At 43.2% G+C, this 12,623-nt stretch overlaps 1 protein-coding gene across 4 annotated transcripts in view; it reads right to left on the bottom strand.

The window, feature by feature from the left end:
* Positions 1 to 12,623, bottom strand: part of IL1RAPL2 (interleukin 1 receptor accessory protein like 2) — a 398,133-nt gene that overhangs the window by 331,460 nt on the left and 54,050 nt on the right. The gene's annotated exons all lie outside the window — the stretch shown is intronic.

Below are 12,623 nucleotides of genomic sequence, written 5' to 3'. Positions count from 1 at the left end.
CACCAAGCAGCTCTTCACAGCTATTTTCAAATGATAAATCTGCAGGGCAGACCCCCTTTGGCTAAGAACCCAGCTAACTGCAGGGGAAAAAAACTCCACACCTGTCTCATCCTGAATGTTGAGGCAGCAAATGCTCTCTGAGCTTCGTTTGCAGAAATGGGACAATCATGGCAGTTCTTCTAGTTTTAGAACAAAATTTCCATCTAAAAATAGTATGGCAAATCACCATTGTATTAACTGTACTTTCTCAGACACACAGCCATCCCAGATCACCCATCTAGAGAGCTGTCCCAGCATGTTCCAGGGTTTAGTCCATAGTCTGCAAATGAAAATTATTCTGCATGTTGAATATACACATACCCTGCATGTGTGTGCATCTAGGCACATGCGTATTTCCATGCTGATACATCTGTATAATCCATCCTTTTTACATGAATTAAGCCAAACGGTGATCACAAAGTGTTATTTAACTATCACCAGGGATTAGAAGGTTCAGAAAGACTCCAAACCCCATAAAGTGATGCTAAGCAGGATTACTTCCTGGCAGCGTGTGGATACAAGTGTAAGCTGATTATACGTTTTCATGACCTACATTGGCACATAAGATCCACAGTCCTCCTGCTCTTCAAACAAGAAAAAAAAAAAAAAAATCAACTTCTATACTTCCTGGTGATGGATTACAACTCGTCTTCTTCCCTGCTTTCTCTTTAATAAACAAAAAGGGGAGAAAGATTAGAGACAGGCTTCAGTAGCTGAAACAAGGTGGAACTGCTGAACTATAGGAATAACCACAGTGTTGAGTCAATCGCATTCAAAGCACTAACAGCAGGGATCAATTGAAAAAAAAAAGAGGTAGTACGGAGTGTGAATCTCAAGGTAGATACAAGGTCAAAGCAGCTGGTGGGACAAAGCTGAATGAGGATGGGGGGGTGGGGGGCGGAGAAAAAATTAAAAACCCACCAGGGTCTATTCACGTTCATAGCATTCCTCAAGTATTTGGTATGCTCCCACCTACTTACTGCTAATTTATATTATACTGCTTACAACTAAAAAACGAAAGAAACACCGCTAATTATAACAAGGTGCTACATACACAGAGCACTGCCATTGCTATTCCTTACAGGTCAAGGGCAGCATAGTGTTATGCTGCTCAAAAGGGGCTAAATAATGCAGTAACTCTGTTTGCAAAATCATATAAGCAAAACAAATGTCATTTTTCATGCACAGAGCAGTTACATTTCTTCACGCATATGATCTTCAATTATTAAAGAAACTGTGATGTCAGAAATAAAGCTGCCAAAACAACAAGAGGCTGAAGACAGCTTTTATATTCAGACTCAACTCTCTTGTTTTACATGAGGGTTATAATACAGGAATGCAGCACAAGAGCAGAAAGCAACATTAAGTGACCTGTGTACTACACCCCAGTTACATCAACAAAGACCTTCAATTAATGCCAGTGCTAGTTTTCATTCAGGCTCAGGTATGCTTGGAAGTGACAGAAACCACTGCCTCCAGCATTTACAGGGTTACGGGATTTTTTTAGTGTTAGAGACTGTGCTGGTGTTGGACTATTTGTAACACAATGTCCAACCCTGCCAAAAAGGGTTCTAACACTAAAGGCAAGGGATAAAACGTGCTGGTTGCAGCATGTTTTGCTCTGCCCAGATTAAGAGCTGTTCAATAGAAGTATAATAGAATCTGTAAATCTACTGTGACTCAAGAGCAGTGTATCTGACATTGAAGTTACAGAACTGTCATAGTGGAGATAACCTGCACAGTGAACAGCAGGCATCTAGGTATGGATAATGCATCATCTGATAGCATTAAAGTCTAAAAAAAAAATAATAATTAAACCAAAATAAAATAAAAACTGGTCATACCACAGACTACCTTAAACTTTACATTAAAAAGCCATTGGTATGTATTATCTGCTCCTTCTTTAAAAGCATGCTACAAACAATTTGTTTTAAAATTCTAATGTGTAATTAACGCTGTCAGCCAGTGCCTGGCCCTGCTGTGGCACACAAAGCCATTGCCTGGGCAGACGCACTGGTGTACGCAGGGAACGGCTCCGGCTCCTGGCTCACCAGCAAAGGCCACGCGCTCACTGTACAGAGGGGGTTTGCAGCGCACAGCCCTGCGTCTGTGAACTGCCACACGCTGCAACTCCTGCTGGATGGGATGCAGTAGCTGCTTGAATCCTAAATTTTTCAAGGTTTTTTATTTTGCTTCAGTGGGTCTGCAAAAACACCTCAGGAGCAGAATTTGGAGCTTTACACCTTTTCTCTCTAGAAAAGTCTCCAAGACTGTTGTGCACCTCCCCTCTCCTTTAGTCCTCTTAACCCACTCTGGAGTCACCACCTCGTCAGGGGCCCTCACCCCGTTTCCTCTGCCAAAAGAGCTGGCCTTCCCCCAAAGCTGAAGCCTCCAAAAAGTAACACACCCCTGCATTTGAACGGTTGCTGTGTATTTCCACAATATCAAAAGGTTTCGCCTCCTCTATGACCTTGTGCTACCACTGCAGTTGAATACCCCAAATGTTTTAGAGCCAGATCCTGCAATCCTAAATGCAGGAAAGACTCCTGTTACTGTTTAGGCAAGTTTTACATTGCTAAGAAATGAGCCCCATGGGGATTTGATGAACTCCAGAACCCTTCCCTTGGTTACCTCCTTATGGTACTGATGATTTCTAAGCTTGGACAAGTCAGAGAAACAGAAATGAAGAGACTAACTCCAGCACAAAGCATGGTAACACAGAACCAGACACAGTCCTGCAGCTCCTTCCAAATTCAGGCAAAGAACACCCAGCATGGGCACGATGAGAAAATCAACAGAAGAGAAGAAACCAGCCAGAAAATGCAACATGCCAATACAGGAAGAGGTTAAAATTCCAGAGCACCAGTAGTCCAGACCTCAAAACCCTCCACATACAAAAACCTACAGCCAGGTTTCATCATTAAATATGATGTGACCGCATGTAATTACTACCTCAACTTTTATAACTCCTTTAGCAGTCCCATCCTATTCAGCATTAGCTGCAGGTTCATTAAAACAGACTAATGTTATAGGTCTAACTTTTGTGGTGCCTTGCAGAAGTAAAAGGTAGAGATTTGAGCTGATTAAGACAGCATTTAACCCAGTAACTATGGTGTAAAAAGGGACTGAAGGTTTGATCACCTGAATTAACAACTTCACTTTTGATCTAGCAGAGAGAAATCCACAAACATCAAAAGCAGGTTTTACTTAGCCCCTTAATATCTGCGATTTGCCCTAAGATGTCAGCTCTTCTCACATATATTGGACATGAATCACAAATCCTGTGATTACGCCTGCCAAGACTCCTCAGAAGAGGGGTAGGATTTCCACCCCCCCACACACCTCTTTGCTAGGGAAAGATGGTTCCTGGTGAATACACATATCAGAACCAATCAGCAAGGTATTGACCTGTTTGGATGTGAAGTCATTAGTACAAACAGAAAACTTCAGAAACATTGGAGAAAAGAAAGAAAAAGATGTTTTGCAATAAAGGCAAGGATGATCTGCATCTTAAAAGGTCATGTTCTTGTCAGAACAAGAAAATTTATGGAATGTATGTAAGTGTCAGGATCTTCAGTTGCATGACAAGCATAAATAGGTAGGATGTTTTCAAACAACGTTTGAAGTGGCAGGGGAAGATGCCGAGGGTCTCACCAAGAGGAAGGGACCAGACAGGGAGGAAGGGAGCGCCAGGGCCTCACCGTCAGACTGAGTGTCCACACAACACTGGCTCAGAGGCAGAAGCTGACTCACGGGCCAACCTCTGCTGACAGGGCACGGTCCCTGGCACGCCTCGATACCGGCTGAAAAAGCCACAAAAAGCAATGATTGCTGAGGCGTCAGCAACAGCACAGCACTGCCAGCCGTGGCGGTGGCTTGACAGCATTCGCGGAGGTGGTAATTGGCAACCGTGGGGCCTGCCGGATGGACAGATAGATCTCGCTGGAAACCAAACCCTCAGTTAGCTAATTTAGAAGACAGGCAGGTGTACTCTGACAAATACCTCCCCCTCCACAAGCACGAGCACACGCGCACACACACTCCACAGATCCCAAGGCGTGCATGCAAAACACTGCTTTTCCCAGGATTTCTATTATTTTAGCTTTATAAAATTATTGCTTTAAGTTAGTTTACGGCCTGCCAGTTGGCTGCATTTCAGAGCTATTCCAGCCCACACAGCTAAATTTTTTTAAGGCATAAAAAAGTGTGGGGGTAAAAAAAATGTCTAAACAATGCCATAATCTTGATGAAAGCTAAATAATCCCAATCCTTTTCTATTAGGAAAGAACTGGTATGCTAATCCCACCATTCTAAGAGCTGGCAAATTTTGAAGGGAGATGCCTTTATCTGCCTCTCACCTTTAACCTATTTTATGCAACTTGAGCATTTACTAGACTGGCACAAGGAGACAGTCACTGCCGTTCTTTTCATCACGAAGCTGCTTTTCCCCAAACCACCTTTCCCTCTCCAGCCCTTCAGCTACAACTCTGGCCTTCTACCAACTAAACCGAAGGGAGATCCATTTTTTGGTAGTTGAGGTATGGGAAGATACCAGGACAACCACTTGGCAAGGAAGGGAAGCACAGTTCAGAACAATGCCACTGATGTTTTAAATGGCAGAACCTAATCCTCCCTTGTGCACGACCTATGGTTCATCGATCCTTTAAGGCAAGAAGAGATTATTCAAAAGCGCCAACACTTGAGAATGGCCATCAAACACTGAGCACCAGCACACATACTGCACACAGTTATCAGACAATGCCACTGCCCCAGCAGGTTGCAAAATACACAAGGCAAAAGTTATCTCCTCTTAAAAATGGGCCAGCACAGATATACATGCTCTTTGTCGCAGGTGAAAAACGTGTGTTTGTCATCTTCAACATGAGAATGCCTGACCACAGCCCAGCTAACAAACATGATCCACAGGGCGCCCAGCAGGGGTGAAACTCTTCCCCGGCATCTGACCTATGCTAAGATGAGATCAGTCACAAAACTCAGGGCATAACAGCAGCCCCAGCCCCTTTTCTTACACAATTTGCCCAGGACAGAGGAAGATTCTCCCAGCCACCACCTCAGACCCAATACTTGCTCCCCGGCATGCACCTTGGCTCTGACACCTAATGGGATCCATCCTTTCCCCTCTTGGCTCAAGGCAATCCCAGACTCCCAATGCTCCTACCACCACACACCTCAGTAGCACAGTTTGATGCTCAGTGCCTGCCTTACTTAAAATCCCGTTTCCAAGCCAAACGAACTGAAAATAGAAGCAACAAGCAGAGATGGCTTCCAAATAGGCAGCCTGTACAGAGCATCACCGCCATCCTCCTCCTGGGTCTGACCATGTCACTGTCCCTGGATTTGCACTGGATCTGCTCACTGAGACCTGTGCAATACAAAGCCCTCCTGGTACCTCTGGCATCCCTCAGAGACAATCCACAGTCCCCTGAGTCCACTTAGTCCCAGCTTAGCTAACTGCTGGCAGATCTTAGCCCTCTTGTGCACCTAGAGATGAACCACCTCCAGCTGTGACTGACTTCTGTCTCTCAAGCATTGCTAAGCAGCAGGCAAAGGTTTCCCCTCCTTCATCCCTCATTCCTTCCCATCTTTCTCAATAACACATCTGATACTCTAAGCATTTGCTCTCGTTGTGCACATAAACCTTCCAGCCAACACCACCAGGCTCAAGCTCTCAAGCCACCCCTCCCGCCAGCACAATGGCCGTCACGTGCCTGTTTCTCTCCACTGAGTGTTGAAGCCGTTTCACAGGGGCTTAAGATAATGTTGTCAAAACTATCTTTGTGTCTGCAATGAAGTGCAGGCTCTTACTCACCTCTCTTTTTATTAGATAAAAATGCTTTCAAAATTGGTAAATTAATGACTGTATGCCAGGCCTAGGGCTCCACAGACAGAAGTAGAAAACCTAACAGGGTTTGCTCCAAATTTGCTTTGCTAGTAATAACCCTAAAGAAACAGCCAAATGAACACAAATGCCGTATTTTACTCCTACTGTGGATTTTTACTTCTTTTTAGTTTATTGTAGGATATTTAGTTTCTAATGAAATATGAAATTTAGTGATGGGGAAGATTATTAAAACATAGCAGTAACAGATCTTAAACTTACTTTTTATGGAGTATTTTTAGAACTCTCTCCAAAACAACAGATCTCCAGCTCCCATGGTTGCCACTAAATGTCAGCATTTGACAGTTTCCATACAGTTATCTCTCAGACAACAGTTTCTGTCTGTAATTAGGACAATAACTGTCTTAAATCTGAAGTGGCTGTTGGTAAATAGTGGCATTTTAAAGGCAGGTTACTGGAGAGACCACAGTCTGTGAGAGCAACGTTTGGGGGTGTCCCCCAGGTCTGTTCAAAACGAGAACAATGTGGTCAAGTCTAGCCTCTTTGGCTACACACCAGAAATAGGAAATCAGTGAAATAGAAATGTGAAGCAGTTAACTGATTCACAATCAAACCCAGATTTTTATGTGTATTTTGCCAAAGGATTATTTACCCATTTAAGTTACTTTTTTGCAAAGGAATCCCACAGAGCCAAATTACGGTATTTCTCTTTTCTTGCAGAAGCTGGCAGGGGGTCACATACTTCCTCAGCAGCATTCATGGACAAGCAAAGTCAGAGGAACCATCTTTTTTTCCCCTGGTCTATCCTTTCTCCTTTTCTGGTCATTTATTCCAAGATTGGAATAATCCAAATAAATTCTCATCAGCAGACGCATTTCTTCGCCTGCAAAATCTTGACATTTCAGTGTGCTACCATTTCTCATTGGAACAAAAAGAAATACACTTTTTTCCTGTCCCAGCAAGGAATAAATATACATCCGTATACGAGCATGAGCCAGCAGACAAGACAACTGATAAAGGATGTGTGGGAAAGGGAGATACAGCCTTTGATCTTACCACTGCCCAGCTGCTCTCCAGTAAAGTCTCCAGTTGTCTCTAGAAGGGAAAACTGTCCCAGTATACTCATGCAGACCTGCATACGCAGACGTATGCAAACCTGAAACTGTATGTCCTTCACATTTTGTTCTTTTCTCCTCAGATGCAGCCTTCATCCAGGTACCCAGATTGCAGCGTAGGCTGCCTGTGTTGTTATTCAGAAGTGGCAAGGTGCTAGAAATCAGATGTTGGTAAACTTTAAAGTGCAACGCAAGTTGTTTTCAGTACACTATGAAATCCTAGCTGAAGTTTAACATGTAAATATCCCCCATCATCCACCTACAAGCTTCTCAAGCCTTGCCTGAAAGACAAACTGAGGACCGACACCTGTCCTTTGGTATAAGCTCTAAGTCTCAAGAGCTTTGCAGAGGTACCTTTAATGTTTTTGGTGTACTTCAATAGGATTTTGTACTTACACTTGTGACACCACAACAGAATTCAAATATACCAACAGAGCAGCAGCTAGGGAAAGCAATTTCTTCTGTTGCTCAGAAAGCAAAGGTATTTTACAATATAAGAACCAAGTCCCAATTTAATGACTCCTAGGTGTTCCTGAAAGAATTGTAATTTTGAGAACATATAAAAGAAAATATGCTGGACATGCTAATTGCATCTTCTGTCCTCAAAGACCAAAAGGGAAGCCAATTATCACATACACTCAACAGGCTACAGCACCAAAATACCCATCAGCATAAGGCAGCAGCTCCGGCAGCACATCAGCTTATGTCTGTTGTCTTTATGCAGTCAGCAGTTGAAAAAAGTTTGCTTGAAGTGGTAGCACAGGAGGGAAAACACAAGTGAATACAGCTGGCATTTCAACCAGAGTTCATTGTACGCTGCAGCTGAGGACAGGAATTATTTCTTCTTCTTTTTTTTAAAAATAACTACACAAGAGGAAAAAGAAAGTTGTCTCTTCCTGAGCTACACCCCATCCCTGCAGACCACAAACCCATTCAAGGACTTCTCTGAGTCACAGCCTGAATGTGGCCTTTCCCAGAGAAAAGGCACCCAGAGCAATCACATTAAAGCAGAGCCAGAGAGCGCGAGTTTTTTCACATGCTTCAATGGCTGACAGCACTTTCATTTCCATTTGGCCACCTGGTATTCAGCCCAACTCATCTCCTGAAAGTGTCTAGAAAATCAAAAGGGAGGAACAGCATACTTCTGTGAGAAAGCGAGGACAAGGGATTGCAGTCTTGCACACATTCTAGCAAAGTCCCTTTTGAATGTGGCTGGGCTTCACAAGACATAGCAATTAAGCATCGCTTGCAGAGCACCTCCTTCTCCAGCCCGTACGCACCAGGGAGGGCAGCAGCTGCTACATGGCCCCTGCTCAAGGTCTCCAGTCGTGCAGGCAAAATTGAATTTTGCTGCCCATGGATCAAGCCTGGGTTGCTCCAGCTGGTGGGAGACACGTGAGGAGTCAGACTTGCTGTTCCTGCTACCAGGAATGGGATAGCAGAGAGACAGTCAACAACAGCTGGTGCTGGGACCGCGCCACCTCCTTCATCCCACGTACGCCTTGCCCCATCCCTCAGACCCCAGCCTGGCTCGCCAGGGCTCTGGCACCACCACGGAGGCAGCAGAGCAGCAGCTGCCGGGGCTGCCCCTGCCTGAGCACCCTTCTGCTTTGCCCAGAGCTGCTTGTTTTCACACCTCCATCTAGCAAACCTGTAAAAACCAGCACAACTCAAGAGAAGCACAGGAGGTGCCTCTCTACAGTGGAAAAGAAAAGAGGATCGCTCTTATAAGGTTAAGAATGTTCTCAAAGCAGTATTTTATTAGCCTTCCTAAAAAATGAGAAATACAGGCTATGAATACAGTGCAAGCAAAGCAGGCAGAAGCTGGATCTGGAGTAGGAGCTTAAATCACTACAGCCAGCTCTTTAGATCAAGAAATATAGTTAATTTTGATGAGGAAAATGAAGTGTCCAGCTTGCTTTTGAACAAATCATCTATTTTATGAGAAGCATTGCAGTCCATTTGCTTTTAATTTATTCCAATGACTTGAAAACCTGTATGTATTTTTTTTATACTAAAGAAACAAAAGATCTTGCTGGTGACAAACAAATAGAAATCTATGAGAGCTGGCAAAGGGAGGAATATGTAGAAGTAATCGTATGAAGAACCAAGCCCAACAGAAGTTAGTCTCCATGCAAACCAGCAACTGCAGTTTCAGAAAACATACCCCAAGGGGGAAGGAAAAGGATGCAAAGCTGCCCTGGCCTGACAGGACACACACCCCTTGGGCACCCATCACAAGCCCTGCCAGAGACGAACTGTGGAGAACGAAGCAAGGGACGTTCTGCTCCTGCAGACAACTACGTGCACGTGGAATTCAAGGTAAATGCAGCTCCCACGTCAGCATCTCCTAGTTCAGGCAAGTTAATGGGTGGGTAGATTTGGTCCTGCTAACATTAATGTTAACATTTTTCTCCAGCTAAAGTTTCCAGAGCCTCCTGTACTGCCCTGCTTACACGCTAACTAATGGATGCGACAGCTCAGTCAAGGTGCCGGCACTGTTACGCTTTGTTCACAGGGGGGCAGATCTCAACATATTATACCCACTTAGAAAAATCCTCCAACGCCAAAGCATTTTTTTTTCAAATCTGTCATCACAGAGGGACACTTGCAGAGCAGATGTGCTTAGAAAGCATCAGCACACAAAGCAATTTTTCACTATCACTGTGCCACTTTTGGACAGTGCAATGAATTCTGTAACTTCCATGTCAAGTTGGGTTTTGCTCTTTCAGAGATTTAAACTACTGGCTCTTTCCAACCATGTCAAGACTTAGCTGTCTCAAGCAACTTAGATTAGCTGACTGGTTGAAGTAAAATTGTATTTTATAGCAGCCAACATACCCAAACATCCTTTACCCTTACCCTTAAATCTGATACAGGGCTTAAAAGATTGTAACACCTCCAGAACATACAAAAACATGAGAGGCAGCATGCTATCAGTAGTGAAAAGGCTCATTTCACTGAGTTTCATATCAGATAGCCACCACTTAAGTCCCGAGGCTGTCTGGCAGTGACGGACCCTACCACACAAGGAGGTTACCCAACAGAGTAGGTGCAGAGCTCATCTAGGCAGGACTAACTGGCTCATCCTCAGCACAGTTCCCTGCACCCCTGCCAGCAGTGAGATGTCGTCTTGACATTTCACCCCCAAAGTCACCCACCTCTTGTGGAGTCCAGACTTTTCTCTCTCACTTTCCTGGAGGTGAGCAATTCAGTATCTGTCTGGAGACTGTTTTAAAACCTGCAGTACCTGAAGCTTTGTTACATAAAGCAAAACATTTGCTATAAAATTAGCACAACAAGCACAAGCGTAAGCTACATCTTTTTCTGCCAGGATGGATCCCATCACCTGGTTTATGATCAGAAATAACACAGCAATAGTTTTCTCTCTAATGAGTGCCTTCTGGATTCCTATCAGTGCTACAACTACCTGGAACAAGAGTCACCCCAAGCATACATCTGCTGTCCTCTTAACTCAGACACATCTGTATTTTGAACACTTCCCAGAATATGGTCTAAGCAAAATAAAAACACCAGAGAGGCTTCTCCACCGAATCCAACAGGCTCTGACAAAGACCAGCTTTGCAACCAGGTAGTACTTCTTGGCACAGGCATCTTTATTTACATCCTAATACAAGAAGTTTCATCAAAATTAATAGGTTTCTCTTAAGAGCAGTAAAAGCAGTTCCACATTAGAGGAAGAGCCCTGGTTAGGATGCAAACGTGAAAGGTTTACACTTTCCTATCCGGCAGACAGATTTGGAGGATTACCTTTTACCTTGAGGGTAATTTTTCAAGATAAAGCTGTCTCTTCCATTTTTTTTGATCACGGAAAAGATGCTAGATTGCCACAGATGGTAATTTGTTTTCATTTGGTGTGTTTTACATAGTACATTTTATAGATTATATTAGTTAATTCAATGTAACAAATAAAATTAATTTCAAATTCAAATACTGAGCCTCCCTAATCTTCACAACATGCCATTACTGTCGGGGTAGCACAGTTTGAATATAATAGGGGGAACAAGGTCCTTTGGCAGTCCCATCACAGACCATCTGCTGACTGGCGAGTCCCTTTATGACTTGAAATTCAGAGGAACTGACTGACACCGACGTACAGAGTGCTCAACGCCAGATAATATGAGGCCCCCAGTTTCTTTGCCGTAAGAATAGTACTGCCTACTTATTTTACAGGGGCTTCTTCAGAATTGTTCATATTCATATATTGTTCTCTTCTTCCTAAACTGTATTTGCAGATTCTGTTATTCAAATGCGCTTTCATGAAGGTGAAAGATAACAAATAGAGCCAGACATGTGGTACTTCACAGGACAGAAATACAATCCACCTCACTATAAGAGGACTGCAATAGCATTTTAAAATGCCCAATTTGCAGAGTCAGCAAAACTGTAGTTCTAAAGAAAACTTTAAAAACGAGCACGTAACCCACTCCCCCCACAGAAGTGTTACTTGAGGGAAATAATGGAAATAAATGGAAAATAAAAATGCTACCCATCATGTACTGCACTACGTATTTCAGTTAGTACTCTCCATATGCACATCTCTGATCTTCTTTAAACTCAGAACTCAGTAACATTTCCAAGCACTATTCCAACAACCAAACTGGCTTTTAGACCTCCCACAATGCTTTTTGTAGAGGTTGCGGCAGGGGTGGAATACAGGATGTTAGGAGTGCAGAAGAGGAGGGGGATACGCAACTGTGGTATCTTTTGCTCCCGGAGAGCTGCTGAAGCCCAGGCTGCTATAGGCAATCCTGCCGCACTACCTAAATCCCGGACTGCAACAACTCAGAATCTTTTTTTTCCCCAAGGTGGGAGAAGATAAAAAAAAAAAAAACAACAAACAAACAAAAAAAAACCCACAACACACCACAACATACAGGGAAGGGGTTTTTTTTAGTATTAAGAAAGCAGTTTGTACTTATTAGAAAGTAAGAAGTATAAAAAATATATAATTAAAAAAACCCCAACCTAGCTAACACGGTATAAGGCGCTTGTCTGTCTCCCCACTGCGAATGAATGAATTCCAAGATAAATGTGCCTTAAGTAGAAGAGAAATACTGAAGGCACCACCCCTCAACCAACTGGAGCTAACCTTGCCTTTTCCTCAGGCATTAATGAGGACTGATGGAAGATGATGAGGAACACCATATCTTCAGTAATGCACAGAGATTTCTCTACCAGGCTAAGATGAAATAATTTACCATCCAAGATTTAACATCCATACTTGCCCATTCCTTGCTAACATGCCCTTTTTCCCTTAATACAATCATTACTGGTGTGACCTTTCAAGTTCCCCACACAATCTGTTGTTAATTCTTCTGAGCACTTCATCTCCTAATGTATCTCTTCTAAAATGTCCTACAGTTAAATCTTTTGCTATAGAGCTGCTTTGTCTATACATTAAAATAAAACTCTACACCTTTCGTCAGTGTTATCACTATATACATGAACTGTTAGCAAGGTTTATAAAACACAATGGGTTCCTCTAGTACAAGGCTAGAAAGGGTTTTGTAAATTGATGGATTGCTGGCATTTGGAAGCTGGTAGTCAGAAAAAATAGCTTGGTTTGAACTGTGGGGGGAGGGTGG

The sequence above is a fragment of the Rissa tridactyla genome, chromosome 9 (assembly GCF_028500815.1).
Source record: "Rissa tridactyla isolate bRisTri1 chromosome 9, bRisTri1.patW.cur.20221130, whole genome shotgun sequence".
NCBI classification, from domain to species: domain Eukaryota; kingdom Metazoa; phylum Chordata; class Aves; order Charadriiformes; family Laridae; genus Rissa; species Rissa tridactyla.
This window is presented reverse-complemented; position numbering and strand designations above follow the sequence as displayed.